An 18,524-nucleotide genomic window follows, 5' to 3' on the forward strand; every position below is an offset into this window, starting at 1 on the left:
ACTCTCTCTCTCTCCACCTTGAGTACCTGGCTGAGTATTTTCTGTGTCAATTGTGCCATAACAGGATGTGAATGAAAAACTACTGAACAGCAATGGAAAATACCTTGTTGCATTTTGTTCTACCAAATTAAAAAGATGTATAGTCAATAAACAGTAAGCATAGTGCGACCTTGTATTCTCTACACCTGCCAGCAAATTGTGATTGCAAAAGACATGGTTTGCCATTTGCCAAAATCTTCCTGTTCATTTCTCATACCTTCACTGATGATATGTCTAGGTTATTCTCATAAAGATTTTGTAGAGATGAGAAAGTAGGAATATGGGTTGATATTCTTTATTGATATTTTCCCTGTCGTATGTTTTCTGAAGTAATGTCTGATTTTTTTTTTTTCAGGCATTTGACATTTTCCCCTTCCTTGAGATTCCTTGAAGTACCCTGAAGATCCTACAGTGCCCTAAAGCTTTCTCATTTCCATCATATACTTCTTTACATGCTTGTTTGATACAATAGCTCTTCCCACCTTTGTTTTCATTCATGCCATTTCTACTTCCATACAATATAGCCAGCACTATGATCTTAGAATTCAAATGTGTTGGGTGGGGGGGGGTGCTTTTGGGGCATCTAAGCGGTGCAGTGGATAAAGCACCAACCTTGGATTCAGGAGGACCTGAGTTCAAATGTGGCCTCAGACACTTGACACTTATTAGCTGTGTGACCCTGGGCAAGTCACTTTAACCCTCACTGCTGGGGGAGGGGGGGATAGCTTGTTATAAATATTTTGAGAGATTATTTTGTCTGATTGGGTTTTTTTTTTTTATACATTTTCATCCTTAAATACTCTCAGGATGGCTTAATTGTATTTCATGCCCAGACTTAGTTGGCACCTGAGAGCTATCTTCAAGTATTTAAAGAGCTGTTAAGAAAAAGAGGGATTAGATTTATTCTGTTCAGTCCCAGAGGGGCAGAATTAGGAGTGATGTTTAGAAGTTACAAGGAAGAAAATTTAGGCTGAATGTGGAGAAAAAGTTCCTAACAATTAGAACTGTCTGAAAGTGGAATAGGCTGTTTTGGGAGGGCATTGGTTCCCCACTCCCCCAACTGCACCTCCACCAATGGAGGTTTTCAGGCAGAGACTAGATAAACTCTTTGGTGGTGTCATGGGGCGCAGAGCACCCCAGAAGTTCTCTGGGGCACATCAAGGAAACTTCTCCTTGAAAAAACTAAACCAGAGGACAAATACACCTAGAGAGATAAGCGGAACCAGTTTGGACTGAGCTAGCTTGGGATTCCTACCCTTCATTCTGGTCTCCCTTACCCTGGGGAGATAAATTTGGGTGTGGCTTCGGCCTTTGTGTTCTGAAGAGGGATCTGTAGCCACCCCTTACCCAATTCCTTTAGTCACTACCAGTGGGGGATGGTCCTCCACTGCTCACCCAATTCCCCCAGCTACCACCTGTGGGGGATGGTCCTCCCTCACTAAAGAAACTTTCCACAGGAAGATGGTCCACCCCCATCGGTCCTCTATAAAAGTACCTGCCAGTCTCCTGTTCGAGGAGATTTGGTACCTCTGAGCCATGCGCTTTATGCCAAATCTCCCCATGAAAAGTCCAAGGATTTCTTTCATGGTTTCCCTCCCCCCACCCTTCCCTTCCCTTGCTCCTAAATAAACTATCACCTTATTCTAACTACGTTTTGTGTGCAAGAGGGTGTAATTCTTTAAAGAGGAATTCCCAAGAACCCCAACTCCTACCCCAACCCATACCCCATTCCCCACCATATCAGTGGTATGTTGTAGAGATTAAGAAACTGCAGCATAGAAAGGTACAGTGACTTGCCAGATATTACACAGCTCTGGTTTCAAAGGAGACCTTGCCCTCCTTTGTGTGTTGTTTTTTTGGCTTTGTTTGCTTTTATGGAAATCAGCGATGTTGAAATTCTGTTGCTAGAAGAATTATCAACTGGAGGAAAGAATAGATTCTTTTATTTTTCATCCTTTACACAAACTGAACCTCAAAGTTATGGAGATTAATCAATATAAAATGGTTTGCTATGTGTCTCTCCAACCCCATACCCTTTACAAAAATAACCTGAAACTAATCAGCTATGTACAATTTAACAGGGGAGAAATGAACAAAACTTAAATTTGAGATGAGGTATTATGGGGGTTATAAAGCTGTATAATTGTATGGGCTGCCTTTTTAATAATTTCAGCTTGTTGTTGCTATTGTTTAGTCATTCAGTCATGGCCAACTCTTTATGACCCCATGGACCACATGGGGTTTTCTTGGTAAAGATACTGGAGTGGTTTGCCATTTCCTTCCCCAATTTTAGCCTACTTATTGTCATTATGTGTCACTAGGAAAGAGGTTGTGTGTGTGGGGATTGTCCTTAGGTATTCCTCTTTTAAGAATTATACCCTCTTGGGGCAGCTAGGTGGCGCAGTGGATAGAGCACCGGCCCTGGAGTCAGGAGTACCTGAGTTCAAATCCGGCCTCGGACACTTAACACTTACTGGCTGTGTGACCCTGGGCAAGTCACTTAACCCCAATTGCCTCACTTAAAAAAAAAAAAGTAAAAAAAAAAAAAAGAATTATACCCTCTTGCATACAAATGCAATTAGAATAAAATAATCTTTTATTTAGGCACTAGAGAAAGGAAGCAAGAGAGAAGTCAATGACTTCCCTGGAGGGGAGATGGTTCAGAAACATGATTCTCTGAGATACCTATCTCTTCAAACAGAAGAAAGGCAAAAGCTTTTATAGAGAACCAATGGTGGGTGGACCAAAGGCATGGATGGAGTGACCACCTGACTATGGAAAGTTCCCTTTGTGGGTGGGGAAAGCTTGAGTGAGGGGTGGTGGTCCTAACTTCTGGAGTTATCTCTGTACCCTGGCTCTGCCTTGTGATCAAACAACAGCCATGCCTAATGGACTTATCTTCCTTACTTATTGGTTACCCAGACCCATGTCCTTTATTTTAAACTTTAATAGTCCCAAATTCCTTGATATGTCCCAACCCAATAACATTATGTCTTCTCCAAACTCACTAAAAACTACATGAATGCAGGGACCATGACTTCTCTAAACTTTGTATCCTCTCAGGGCCTAGGACAGGGCTTTATACACAGCAGACCCTTAATAAATATTGGTTGAATGTTGTTACATACAGCTGCAGAAATAATTTTTTTTTTTAAAGTGAGGCAATTGGGGGTTAAGTGACTTGCCCAGGGTCACACAGCTAGTGTTAGGTGTTTGAGGTCAGATTTGAACTCAGGTACTCCTGACTCGAGGGCCGGTGCTCTATCCACTGCGCCACCTAGCTACCCCAGAAATAATCTTTTTAATGCATAGGTACTAACATATAGCTAACTTTAACTCTTTTCCACACTCCCCCTACCCCACCAAAAGCCCCACAAACCAAAAGCAAAACCCAATCCTTACAGGGTTGCCTGTTGCCTATAGGATGAAACATAAACCCCATAGACTGAAATTAAAGCTTTCTAGAATCTGGCTCTGGTTACATTTCCATTCTTATTTCACATTATTTCCATTACTTCCATTTGTATACTATCTGTTCCAGCCAAACTGTCTATTCTTTAACTTGGCCCTCCTCCAGGCCTGGGATGCATACCTTTCTTCTCTCTTCTATCAGAAAATCATTTTCCTTCCATGTTTAATTCCAATGTTACCTTCAGTGTGAAGCCTCCCTTCTCTTCCCAGTTCCTAGGATTTAGAATTTGGAAGTAACTTAGATATTATTTGACCCCCACCCCAATTTTACAGATGAGGAAATTGGGGCAAAAATGATCTTGCTTTCCTCATATTTCATAACATCTTTCCCTTGTCCCATGACACTTTCATGAAATATGGCAAAACAATAACTCAACAGCATTTAATAAGTACCTACTATGTGCCAGGCAGTGTTAAGCACTGGGAATATAAAGAAAGAAAAAAAAAACCAGTTCCTGTTTTCAAAGCCTATAGTTTAATGGGAGAAACAATATGTAAACAACTATATACAAACAAGATGTATATAGGATAAATTGGAGATACTCTTTTTAAAAAAGACAATAACATTAAGGATGAGAAAGGTTTCCAATAGAAAGAACTTTAGCTAAAACATGAAGCCAGAATGCAAAGAAGAGGAAACAGAGAATTCCAAGTATGAGGAACAACAGTTTAAAATACCCAGAGTAGGGAGATGGAATGTCTTGTGTGTGGATGTCAATAATACTAGATTGTAAAAATGTGGAGTAAAGTGTGAGAGGATTGGAAGGTTATAAGAGGGCGATGTTGTAGAGGGGTTTGAATGCCAAACAAAAGATTTTATATTTGATCCTGTTGGTAATAGGGAGTCACTGGAGTTTATTGAGTAGGGAGGTGACATGGTCAGGCCTGTGCTTTAGGAAGATCACTTTGAAAGCTAAATAGAGGATGGACTTAAGTGGAAAAGATTTGAGGTAGGGAGACCAACCAAAAGTCCACTGCAATAGTCCAGGCAAGAAGTGATGAGGACATACATCAAGGTAGTAGCAATGTCAGAGAGAAAGAGGCATATTATAGGAGAGATATTATGAAGATAGATGACAGGACTGGCAACTGATAGAATATTGGGGGTGAGAGAGTTGAGGATTATGGCTAGGTTACAAATCTGGGTGACTGGGAGGATGGTGGTAGCCTTGACAGTAATTATGTCCTCAGTAAAATATAAGTTCCTTGAAAACAGGAAGTATGGTTTTTTTTAATAAAGTATTTTAGTTTTTTCCTGTTACATGTAAAGATAGTTTTCAACTTTTGTTTATACAAGCTTTTCAATTTCAGATTTTTCTCCCTCCCTCCCCCTTCCCTGGACAGCAGGTAATCTGATATAGGTTATATATATACACAATAACATTAAATATATTTCTGCATTAGTCGTGTTATAAGAGAAAAATCAGAGCAATGACGAAAAACCTCAAAATAGAAAAACATCAGCACCAAAAACAAAAGAAATAGTATGGTTCATTCAGCATCTACTCCACAGTTCTTTTTTTTTTTTTCCTGGATTTGGAGATCCTCTTCTATCATGAGTTCCCTGGAACTCTTCTGTACCATTGCATTGGTGAGAAGAATATAGTCCATCACAGTAGATCAACACTCAATGTTGACGATACTGTGTATAATGTTCTTCTGGTTCTGCTCATCTCACTCATCATCAGCCCACAGCAAGACCCTCCAGGTTTCTCTGAACTCCTCCTGCTCATCATTTCTTACAGCACAATTCCATTGTATTCATATACCACAACTTGTCCAGCCATTCCCCAATTGATGAGCATCCCCTCAGCTTCCAATTCCTTGCCACCACATAAAGAGCAGCCATAACTATTTTTGTACATGTGGGTCCCTTTCCCCTTTCCATGATTTCTTTGGGCAAAAGACCCAAAAGTGGTATCGCTGGGTCAAAGGGTATGTGCAGCTTTATTGCCCTTTGGGCATAATTCCAAATTGCTTTCCAGAATGGTTGGATCAGTTCACAGCTCCACCAACAATTGGAACACAATTAGTGTTCCAATTTTTCCACAGCTTCTCCAACATTTATTATTTTCCTTTTTTGTAATTTTAGCCAATCTGATAGGTGTCAGGTGGTACCTCAGAGTTGTTTTAATTTGCATCTCTCTAATCATTAGAGATTTAGAGCATTTTTTCATATGGGAATAGATAGCTTTGGTTTCTTCATCAGAAAACTGCCTGTTCATATCCTTTGACCATTTCTCAATTGGGGAATGACTTGGATTCTTATCAATTTGATTTAGTTCCCTATATATTTTAGAAATGAGGCCTTTATCAGAAGTACTGGCCATAAAAATTGTTTCCCAGCTTTCTGCCTCCCTTCTAATTTTGGATACATTGCTTCTGTTTGTACAAAAATTAAATTAAAAACTTTTGTACAAACAGAAGCAATGAAGATTGTTATTTATAAGACATATATGCCATTAGTGAAGATATTAAGAAAACAAGGGGGGCAGTTAGGTGACAAAAGGGATAGAGCACCAGTCCTGGAGTCAGTAGGACCTGAGTTCAAATCTAGCCTCAGACACCTACTAGCTGTGTGATTTTGGGCAAGTCATTTAACCCCTATTACCTCAAAAAAGGAAAAGAAAAGAAAAGCATATAAAACTGATACATTAAAAACGTATTTCAATAAATACTTTGGGGCATTATTCTCTAATTGTGTTATATATTTAATTTAGGGGAAGTAGTGTAAAGGATGCCATCACATTATAAATGAAAAAATTAGTTAATTATGTAGTGAGATTGAGGAATAATCAATGGACAGCTAGTATGTTTTTGTTCATATCTTTGAGTTGTTGGGAGAACATAGGGAAGGCTCTCAATCTTGTAGTAAACGTATTATGGAAGACATGGAGTAGTAACACAGGATAGGCAAGTTTGGATGGGTTATGATCTGTACTGTCATAATCAATGAAATCACAGATCCATTAGACTGTTGAAATTCTAAATTGGGGAGGCAAATAGCCATTGGAACAATCATACAGGAAAGTATTGATAGCAACTTTCCTTCAATTCCAAGGGAAGTTTTTATTGGAGTTTCAGAAGGCCCTGTCCTTACTTTGATACTGTCCAACATTTTTTTATCAATGACTCAGATTAACATAGATAGGATGCTTATTAGATTTGTAGATACCAAATTGGGATAGATAATTACATGTAGTTGGCACAAGCAGGCTGCAGCAAGTTACCAACTATTACTTGTATGTGAAAAATGGCATAAAAGATTCTCAAGAATATGTATAACCCCCAAAAGAGGTTTATTAATCATAAACCAAAAATGTAAAAGGACATATGTACAGCATATGTGATACACTGGGACTCCCAAAAACTATATTCATAGAAATAATGCCATCCTGGTTAGGTCATAAATGGAGTATTACTATATGGAATAATACTAATGAAGATGGATTTGAATAACTAGAGTGTTTTTAACATTGGGCAAGCTGGATGTTGAGGAATTTTTTTTAATCATAAAAGTATTTTATTATTTTCCAGTTATATGTAAAAAATAGTTTTCAACATTTTTTTTTCATAAGAATTTTAGTTCCAGATTTTTCTCCCTCCCTCTCTTCCTTCCCCACCCCAAGACAGAAAGCAATCTGATACAGGTTATATGTGTACAGTCACGTTAAACATATTTCTGCATCAGTCATGTTGTCAAAGAAGAATCAGAACACAAGGAAAAACCTCAAAACAGCAACAACAACAAAGTAGAAACAGTATGGTTCAATCTGTATTCAGAATCCACATTCTTTTTTCTGGATGTGAAGAACATTTTCCATCAATTCCTTTGGAACTGTCTTGGATCATTGCACTGCTGAGAAGAGCCAAGTCTATTGCATTTGATTATCACACAATGTTGCTATTACTGTGTACAATGTTCTTCTGGTTCTGCTCACTTCACTAAGCATCAGTCCACTTAAGTCTTGATATTGAGGAATTTTGAAATCATGTTACAGACAGAACTAAAAAAACTGGGTTTGTTGATCCCAAAGAAAAAATTAAGGGGAGACATTCAATATGAGAAACATTTTATAAGTATCTACCTTGTCCAGAACTTTTTGTTAGGTACTGGTGGAGTTACAAAGTTTCTATGAGACATAGTCCATGCCCTTAGGAAATTTACAGTTTATTAGAGAGATATGACACATACACAAATAATTATGAGCCAACCAATGCATAAGTGCAGTAGACATGCAAACAAAATGCTATTTGAGTGAGATCTGATGGGGAAAAACCATTACCAGCTGACAATAATCAGGTAAGTCTTCATGGTTAAAAATGAACTTTAAGTTGGGCCTTAAAAGATGAGGATATAGATAATCATTATAAGAGAAGCTAGGGGCAGCTAGGTGGCGCAGTGGATAGAGCACCGACCCTGGAGTCAGGAATACCTGAGTTCAAATCCGGCCTCAGACACTTGACACTTACTGGCTGTGTGACCCTGGGCAAGTCACTTAACCCCAATTGCCTCACTAAAAAAAAAAAAGAGAGAGAGAAGATAGGAGAAGACAGGCAAGGGGAACATTATAAACTCATGTGGGGATAGTATAGTTCAATAGTAAGTATTTCCTTTTGGCTCAACTAGAGAGCATGTGGAATGGGGAAGAATGACACAAGGTTGTAAAATTGTTTGATGCCTGATTTTGGAATTCCTTGAATGCTAGATTAAGACATTTGAGTTTTACTAAGTTGACAAGAGGGAGCCACTGAAGGTTTTTGTTTTCATTTTTAGTAGGGGAGTGTAATAACCAGGTCTATGCTTAAAGACTAGTATACTAGCAGTATGAAGGATAGAACAGAGAAGAGAGACAGCAGAGATACCCTCAGTTTGAGATGCCTGATGGAAATGAGCAACAGGCAGTTGGCTGTGTAAGATTGTAGTTCAGGAGAGAGATAAAGGCTGGACAGACATATTTGGGAGTTATCTGTAAAGAGAGCTGATGAGAAAGAGAGGGTAAAAGGAGAGAATATTATCTCCAGAGAGTTCAAGACTGGGGTTTGAGGGTTACTTAATGGGAAGGAGACAGATGGTGATCCAGCAAAAGAGACTGAGAAGCAACATTTATATAGGCATGATAAGAACCAACATAAAGTCATGTCACAGAAAAATGTTAAAGTTAGTTAGAGAAGTATGCAGAGAGTGGTTCTTTAAAACTAAAAAGAAGAGGCAGTATCTAGAAGGAAGAAATGGTCAACTGGGTGAAATATAGAAAGGTCAGGGAGTATTAAGACTGAAAAGGGGCATTGAAGAATTTGTGGGTTATTTGTGATCTCTGAGGGAACAATTTCAGTAGATTGGTGAAAGTGAATTACAAATGGTTGGAGAGGGTTGTGATGTGGGGGATGGATTTAATTGATCAAATTGATTGTGAGACATCCCAAAGAATTACAAGACTCAGTAACTCAGTTTCCTAAGTTTTATTAAAATACTGTGAGGCCATAGGGAGACACCAAGGAAATAAGTGTCTCAATTTGGGAGATGGAAATGGTTATATTTATAGTGAGAAAAGTAAGTTATTTCCTCATTATCTTAAACTCCTCTTTGTGGGAGGTTCATGGGAAGTCTTATCCTAATTTAGACTTCCTGGGGTCCTAAGACAACCTCCTAGGTGGGTAACTTTTTCCTTGCACGTATGTTTTTTGGGTTTATATTTCATAAGGTGAACCTAAGGACACATTTGGTCTTTCTGCACATGTTCATAAAGACATGTTTAAACTTCCCAGACCCACACTAAAAAAAAAAAAAAAAAAAAAGGGGGCAGCTAGGTGGCACAGTGGATAGAGCACCGGCCCTGGAGTCAGGAGTACCTGAGTTCAAATCTGGCCTCAGACACTTAACACTTACTAGTGTGGTAAAAAGTTTTAACAGTCGGTTAGCAATAATGGAGAGACGCCAGTTTTTCTTTAAGAACCACCCTTTCGGGGAGGAGACCAACGGAATGAGCTACGCACGCCAGTCGGCCTGCTAGCACTCCACTTCCGGGGTGCGAGCTTAAAAGGTAAGGAGAGAACAGAAGTGAGAGCTTTTTCCTGCTCTGCTGGTCTCCTGACTGCCCGCGCTGTACTCCAGATGCTGACTGGAGTTCAACTCGGCCCGGCTCGTGGTTAGCAGTAGCATGCTCTTGACATGGTCTCTCTCTCTCCCCAAAGGTGGCCTTGGGTTTTGGTGAGTGTTATACGGAATATAGATTAAGCTTAGACTTAAGACGATTTGTTTTGTTTTTCTACTTTCCTATCCCTCTAATCAACATCACCTTGTAACTACCATACAATAAAAGCTCTAACTAGAAAACCAGAAGCTTCTTCCATTTACTAGTCTGGGAGATAAATTAAGGGAAAGGTTAAAGAGGGGAGATTTATGATCTAATATCCAATTTTAAATCTCACACTAGCTGTGTGACCCTGGGCAAGTCACTTAACCCCAATTGCCTCACTAAAAAAAAAAAAAATTCCCAGATCCAGAGGGTCTTTGTGTTTTTGTTGTTGTTGTTGTTGTTTTTTAATGAGGCAATTGGGGTTAAGTGACTTGCCCAGGGTCACACAGCTAGTAAGTGTTAAGTGTCTGAGGCCGGATTTGAACTCAGGTACTCCTGACTCCAGGGCCGGTGCTCTATCCACTGCACCACCTAGCTGCCCCGGTCTTTGTGTTTCTGATATCTCTTTACTTAAGATCTGGTTTCTAGGTGTCCTGTCATCTAGGAATATTAATGGCTATTAATGGTTAATGGACCCTAGTTACTGTCTCTGTTGATGGTGTTGGTTGATAGGGACTTGAACCCTCTTGGCTACAGTACTGTTGACAAGAACACAAACCTTAGTATCTCTATTAACCCTTTTAGGTATTATTGATAAGAACCTAAATCTTAGGTAATCTGCTAGCCCCTTTTAGCTACAGTTGATAGGTTATCTATTAGCCCCTTTTAGAGCTCAGGTCTTAGAGCCTAGATCTTAGGTTGTCGGTTAACCCTTTTTAGCCTCCTCCATCAGTTGTAGGTAAGACAATGGAAGCACTGTATTAGACGACATTTAAAAAGAGTTTTGTCAGTGAAGAGAAGAGAAATGGGATAGTAACTAGATGAAGGCAGAAGGATTAAAAGAAGGCTCTTTTAGGATTGAACAGACCTCAGTATGTTTTTAGGCAAACAGGAAGGAGTCAGTGGAGAGGAAGAAAATGAACATGCATGAAAATGTGGAAGATTGTCTGAAATATAGAAAGCACTCAAATGCTTTTTCATTCATTCATTCATTCTGTAAAGGGCTAAAATTCTAGCTATATGACCTAAAATCTAATGAGTGGTCGCCAATAAATTATAAGCTTTAGCAAGAGTTAGACTTTTAAGCATTTATTAAGGAAAATAAGAATTTGGTAAAGAGAAACAGAAAGGCCTAGATTTATCTATCTATTAAAGGGAGAGTGCATTTCTAGCTCCCTTCTCCACCAGAGTCCTGATGAAAAAGAGCCCGTGAGAAAGCCAGCCTCGCCCCCCCTCTTCTTCCCACAAATAAACGTCACTTCCTGATGCCAAAGAAAAGCCGCATGGCCTTGCCCGCAGAGGCCTTTTCCTCATGGTGGAGCTTTCCTACAGTAAGTCTTCCGCAGGTGGCATCATTCCAATTGTTACAATTCATTCATTTATTCATTCCTCAAAGGAGATGAAAGGGAATGGTATTATGGATGCAAGTAAAGATCCAGTTTAGCCTTGGTAAGGAATAAGAACAATCTCTTCTCTGTGAGAAAAAAATATTGGGTGATAATGCCCATAAATTCTTAGGACTGGAGAAGGTAAACTGGAGGGTTTCCCATTAGATGGCTCCAGTTTTCTCTTCTTCTTCTTTTTTTTTTTTGCAGGCAATAGGGGGTTAAGTGACTTGCCCAGGGTCACACAGCTAGTAAGTGTCAAATGTCTGAGGCCAGATTTGAACTCAGGTACTCATGAATCCAGGGCCGGTGCTTTAACCACTGCGCCATCTAGCTGCCCCCCGGCTCCAGTTTTCTCAAAGATGGAATTCATTTGCTGGGGTGTATGGGAGGTAGTGATTAGAGAAAGGAAGAAAAGTCAAAACTATTTCTGTTGGAAACACAATGGGGAGCAGGATTACCTGGTACCGGTATGTTTCATCAAGGAAACACTCCATGTTCCTCAAAGAAACAAAGGGGGGAATGTGGTAAAATAATGGAATTTGGCAGATGCCATGGGGTCCCACCTGAATGACCTAGTACTGTTTGGGAAACTGGCTAGGGATGACTGGATATGGACCACATCTGGTCTGCCCTGAGTGACGAATGCTGCTGATGTCAGCAGGGGAACCACTCCAATCCAGCTTGAAGGACCTCCCTTTTTGGGGAGGGAGAGGAAAAGTAGAAAAAGGAATGATCACTGAGGGGAGCTCGTCTTTCCTGTCGGTTTCTCCTGTGGGCCTTTCCGGTCGGCTTTCCTAGGCAGTTTGGAGAGGAGGAAACTTTGGACCTAGAGGTCCCTCATTATTTTCTGAACCCCAATATTATAACAAGCCACCCAATTAACTCTCCCCATGTTAAATTTGGCCCCTACAAGTACAATTGCTGCAGAGGTTATGTCCTATAAAAGTATTATGTCCCTCATGCCTGGAATGCCCTTCCTCCTTATCTCTGCCTACTAGCTTCCTCGGCTTCCTTTAAGTCCTACCAGAAACCCATCTTCCACAGGAAACCTTGGCCAACTCCTCTTAATTCTGGTCCCTTCCCTTTTTTTTTTTTTTTGGTCAGGGCAATGGAGGGTTAAGTGACTTGCCATGGGTCACACAGCTAGTAAGTGTCTAGTGTCTGAGGCTGGATTTGAACTCAGGTCCTCCTGAATCCTGAATCCAGGCCAGTGATTTATCCACTGTGTCACCTAGCTGACCCCTCCCTTCCCTCTTTTAATCATTTCTTATTTATCCTGTATATAATTTTTACACTTTTTTTGTTTGTTTTTGCTTGTTGCTTCCTCCATTAGATTGGGAGCACCTTGACACTTGGGCCTGTCTTTTGTCTCTTTTTTATCCTAAGCCCTTAGCACTGTTGCCTGACATATATACTTATTGACTGACAAAGGCATTCTAGGGTTATATTTACAGACTCATTCAAGTGGCAGTGTATAGTTCTTTCTTAAGGTATTTGAAAGACTATTCGACAGAATCCAAGAGGGTAGCAATTACAAAGATGTAGGCTTCAGTTGCTCAACAATGGGCTCTCCTACTGTATCCAGGGTCATCTTCAGTTGTCCTACACTATAAACATATATATGGTATAGGACAACTGAAGATGATCCTGGATATATATGTACACACACACATACATATATATACCATTGAATCCAGATGGCTCCAGAGGAGAGAGTGAGGCTGGTTACTTTGCACAGCCCTCCCTCACTTAAATCCAATTCATTGCAAATCATGACATCACCTCCCCAATGTTATCCTTCAGAATGAAGAACAAACAACAACCAACAACAATATTCTGTGAGTAATCCCTGTCCCACTGGGGACCCAGCTGCCCAGTTCCAGTTGGGCAAGGCAATTCCTTCCCCCCCCCCCATCTTTTTTCTCTTCTCCTTTCCATTCCCCTTCTCTTTCTCTTTCTATACAGGCAATCATACCCTTACCTGCAAGGGAAGGGGGTGGGGATGGGGAGGGAGGGCTCTGCTCAAAGGAATACAAATTTTGTCCACAGAAAGCTCACAAGATTTCTTGGGATTTACTTGTAAGATATCTTCTAAGCATCACTCCTTAAACCTAAATAACTCTGGCCCTCACAGATTGGCCTACAATAGGTCCCAACCCAGGCCTTATTTTGCTGCTGTTTGGCCTCTGGATGGCTCAGAATGGGCCTAAATAACAATTGTATCTCTTTTGGGCAGAAACCCTAAGGGTCTTCTTTCCCTACCTCCCCTTATTTATTTATTTGGACTAGAAAAAAGAGGCCTTACTTTGCCTCCTTTCTTACTTAACATATATCACTGAAAGGGCAGTGATATATGTTAAGTAAGGCAAAATGAGACCCGTGAAAGGTCTTAGTTTAAAAGGCCAAGGTCTCCCACTGCATAGGGGTCATCTCCAGTTGTCCTGATATATATCTTGCTATGGGGACCCTCCCTCACTTAAATCCAATTCATTGCAAGTCGTGATATCACCTCCCTGAGAAAGGAGAAAAAACAACCAAAAAAGGACTGGGTAATGGGATAGTGGCTTTCACTGGAAGAATTCAAGCTGCAAGCAGAAGCTCAATGAGTCCCAGTTAAGATGCTATAGATAAAAAACCTCTCTACTTTGTTGGACTAAATGACCTTTCCAATTTCTATAATTCTAGGTCGTATCTCTTCTAGAAGATTATATGATTTTTAGGGGCAAAGATCATAGGAGAGACAGAATCATAGCAAAGCACTTTACACATATTATTTGTCTCACAACAATACTTTAAAAATATTTTATTTTTTCCAATTACATGTAAAAGGAATTTTTAACATTCTTTCTTTCCTTCTTTTTTTGTGAGGCAGTTGGGGTTAAGTGACTTGCCCAGGGTCACACAGCTAGTGTTAAGTGTCTGAGGCTGGATTTGAACTCAGGTCCTCCTGAATCCAGGGCTGGTGCTTTATCCACTGTGCCACCTAGCTGCCCCAACATTCTGTTTTTTTAAAAAAAATTTAGTTCCAATTTTTCTTCCTCCCTTCCTGTACTCCCTCCTTTGAGACAGTAAGAAATTTGGTATTTTAACACAATAGATACTTCAATAAATACCCAAACAGTCCTCTTAAGTACTTTTCCTGAAAAAGTTTCTCAACTGTTGACAGAAAGGATATGTTATGGGGAAAAAATGGGGTAAGGGTTTGGGTTAGGGGTAGGGGTTCTTAGGAATTCTTCTTTAAAGAATTACACCCTGGGGCAGGAGCAGCTAGGTGGCACAGTGGATAAAGCACAGGCCCTGGATTCAGGAATACCTGAGTTCAAATCCGGCCTCAGACACTTGACACTTACTAGCTGTGTGACCCTGGGCAAGTCATTTAACCCTCACTGCCCAGCCCTGCCCCCCCCAAAAGTGTAATCGGGAAATATTTAATAAAATAAAAATTTTTTAAAAACCCAAGAATTACACCCTGTTGCACACAAAAGCAGTTAGAATAAGATGGTAGCTTATTTAGGGGAAAGGTAAGGGAAGGGGAGAGAGGGAAACCATGAAAGAAATCCTTGGACTTCTCATGGGGAGATAGGTATGGAACAAAACACATGGCTCTCAGGTACCAATCTCCTTGAGCAGGAGGCTGGTAGGTACTTTTATAGGGGACTGATGGGGGTGGACCATCTGCCTGTGGAAAGTTCCTTCAGTGAGGGAGGACCATCCCCCACTGGTGGTGGCTAGAGGAGTTGGGTGAGGAGAGGCTATGGATCTCTCAAGCCATCTCTCTCTTCAGGACACAAAGGCCACAGCCACACCCAAAGTTATCCCCCCACGGGTAAGGGAGATCAGAATGAAGGGTGGAGGTCCTGAAGCTAGCTCAGTCCAATCTGGTTCTGTTTATCTCTCTAGGCTTATCTGTCCTCTGGTTTAGTTTCTCAAGGACAAGATTCCTTGATGTGCCCCAGAGAACTTCTGGGGTACTTTGGGCCCACAACAGATATATCTTTTAATTTGGATTGTATGGCACTAATATTGGCTGCTGTACTTGTCCAGTTTTGTTTTTATTTATCTCCTTGGTTTTTTTTAATAGACCCTTTCCTCAATTCTCCATCTTGACCTCTTAGTGAACCAGTTCAACTCTACACTGTTCTTTTCTCCAATACCTCATCCTAAACCTGTCTCATTCGCAACATCTGCTTGCTTTGTTCGTCATTATCAACAACCACATACATGTTGCTCAAGAAAATCAGTGCTGATCATCTATAGTTAGTTCACTACAAATTTGTTACATAACCCTTACTAGGCCCTCACTGCTGCAAGGCAATGCTTTTGTATCTCCCTAATTAACTCACCATCTCCACTTACCCTAGCAACTCTTCCAAACTTTTAAAATCCCTCTTCTTCCTCCCACTCTCTTACTTGAGAAAGTTGCCTAATTTACACACACACACACACACACACACACACACACACACACACACGCACGCACGCACGCGCGCGCACACACACACACAAGCCATTCATTGAGATCTCCCTCTTCTCCCCTCCTCATCTCATATAACTTCTGCCACTATCTCTTCCTTTACCTTCTCACATAAGGGCTGCCATTCTCCTTGGAAAGACTAACCCCTGTATATGAAGTGATCTATTCCATCCTCCTTTCTTTAGGTTTGTCCTGCTCTCACTTATCTTCAACCTTGGTCTACTGGCTGCTTCCCTACTGCATACAATGTTTCCCCAATCCTCAAAAAATCCACATTTGATGTATCCATCCCTACTAGCTGTGGTCCTCTACCTTTAGCAGCTGAGCTCCTAGAGAAGCCTAGGTGCTCCACTTCATTCTCTTAAGTTTCTGCAGTCTGGCTTCCAGTCTTCTCATTCAATCGAAAGTACTCTATTGGGGGTACCAACAATCTCTTAATTGCCAAATCTAATGACCTTTTCTCAATCCTCAACCTTCTTAACCTCTCCACAGCCTTTGACACTTCAATCACCCTCTTCTTGATATTCTCTTCTCTTCTCTCTTTGTGACATTACTCTGTCCTAGTTCTCCTTTTACCTGACTACTCCTTCTTGGTCTCTTTTGCTTCATCTAGGTCACATACACTAATCATGGGTGTACCACAGAGTTCTGTCCCGTGTGCTCTTCTCTTCTCCTTCTATATGATTTCCTTTGGTGATATCAGCAGCTCCCAGGGACTCAAGTATTATCTTTCTACTGCTGATTCTCAGATCTGCTTATCCAGTCCTAACCTCCAGTCTACATCTCTAATTGTCCCCTCAACTACATGTCCCATAAACATCTTTTTTTTTTGTATTTTTTTTAAATTTAAGTGAGCCAATTGGGGTTAAGTGACTTGCCCAGGGTCACACAGCTAGTAAGTGTTAAATGTCTGAGGCCAGATTTGAACTCAGGTACTCCTGACTCCAGGGCCGGTGCTCTATTCACTGCACCACCTAGCTGCCCCCCTCCCTTCCCCAATAAACATCTTAAACTCAACATATCCAACATTAAACTCATTATATCATCCTGGACTCTTACTCTCACCCTGCACCTGCCCCTCCCCCCAACTCCCACCAATCCAATACCATTGTTAAGATCTGTTATCTCTACCTTTATAGCATTTCTCAAACACCCCCACTTCTTTCCTCTGACACTGCCACCATCCTGGTGGCATCACCTCATGCTTGGATTATTGCAATAGCCTACTGGTTCTGCCTGTCACAAGTCTCTCTCCACTCCAGCCCATCTATCACACAGCTGTCAGTGATTTTCCTAAAGCTTAATTCTGACCATGTCACACCCTTCCACTCAGTAAACTCCAGTGGCTCTTTATGACCTCCAAGCATAATTATAAAATCCTCTAATCCAAAAAGCCCTTTTAAATCTGTTCCTTGCCCCTCCTTTCCAGTCTTCTTTCATTCCTTCTTTCCCTCTCCATTTCCCCCTCCCCCATCTCTGGAATTAAGTGACACGGGCTTCTTTGCTCTTCTCCAAATGAGACACTTCATCTCCCAACGGCATTTTCACTGACTCCCCCACCTATGTTTCCAATGCTCTCTCTCCTCATCTCTTGCCTCAGTTTCCTTCAAGTCCAAGCTAATACCTACCTTCAGCACAAAGCTGAATGAGAAAATCATTCCCCTAAAGCAAGTACCTTCCCTCTGCTGACCATTTACAACTTATTCTGTCTATAGCTTTTGTACGGTTGTTTGAATGTTGTTTCCCCCGTTAGACTATGAGGTCTTTGAAAAAAAACATTTTTTTTTTGGCCTTTTCTTCTGCACTCAATGCTTAGCAAAGTGCCTGGCTCTCATATAGGCACTTAATAAATGTTTGACTGACCACGAACATTCTTGTACATGTAGGGTGTTGTTTTTTTTTTTTTAAATAGTCAATAACCTCATTGGAATAATAGTCTCAGTAGTGGGATCCCTCTGGGTATCTAAGGATAACAATTTCTCTTGTGTAGCCCCAATTATTTTTCAGAATGTTTGAATCAATTCGTTGCTCTAAGCGCAATGAATTAGCTTAGGATGACTGACTTTCCACAGCCTCATCTTTTTACATTTTTGGTAACTTGTTTATTCCTCGGCGTTGTTTTAAATTTAGTCAAATCCCAAGAACAAAAATCTTTATGCAACACGCACCTTCTTACCTCCCCATCTTTGAAAAGTAACAGTTATTTCCTTTCCCTTGCCGTGGATTCCTTCAGTATTTATATGCAGTCTCTGTTAGAACTGAAGAAGTTCGAGTGTTGACTTAGAATTTTCCCCCACTTATTCATGTATATCCTATGTCATTGCTATGGTAGGAACCTTTGCATTCTTCACAGATGGTCCATCTCCGCATGGCTTAATACATATTGTTAAATAAACGTCAAATCAAAATTCTACCCGACAGAATCCGAAGAATTCCACATTACTAGGTCAGCCGCTTTGGAGTTCTTTGCAACAAGATTTGACTTTTCGAGGGGGAAGCTAAGGGTCTAGCCGAACGATTCTGGTGGGTGATAAAAGTTTGCTTAAAGTCTTAATGTGCAAGGAAGGATTCGAAAAGAGACCCTTCACGAGACACGCCAAGAGGAATTCTCCACAACTTCTAGATCGCCAGTGGAGAAAGCAAGGGCTGAGGACGCAGGGAAGAAGGATGGGTGACTTGAGTGACAACCTTTACCCACCCCACCTCCACCCGTCTCCACAAGCTCAGACTCAACTTACTGCAGTTTCAAGCATATACCCAAATATCTGCAAAGGAAGGACGAGGAGACTCTAGTAAGCCACGTGCCAGGTGACTGACTTTCCACACGCGGAGGGCGCCCGCACCTGGCACTCC

The sequence above is a fragment of the Dromiciops gliroides genome, chromosome 1 (assembly GCF_019393635.1).
Source record: "Dromiciops gliroides isolate mDroGli1 chromosome 1, mDroGli1.pri, whole genome shotgun sequence".
Lineage (NCBI taxonomy): Eukaryota > Metazoa > Chordata > Mammalia > Microbiotheria > Microbiotheriidae > Dromiciops > Dromiciops gliroides.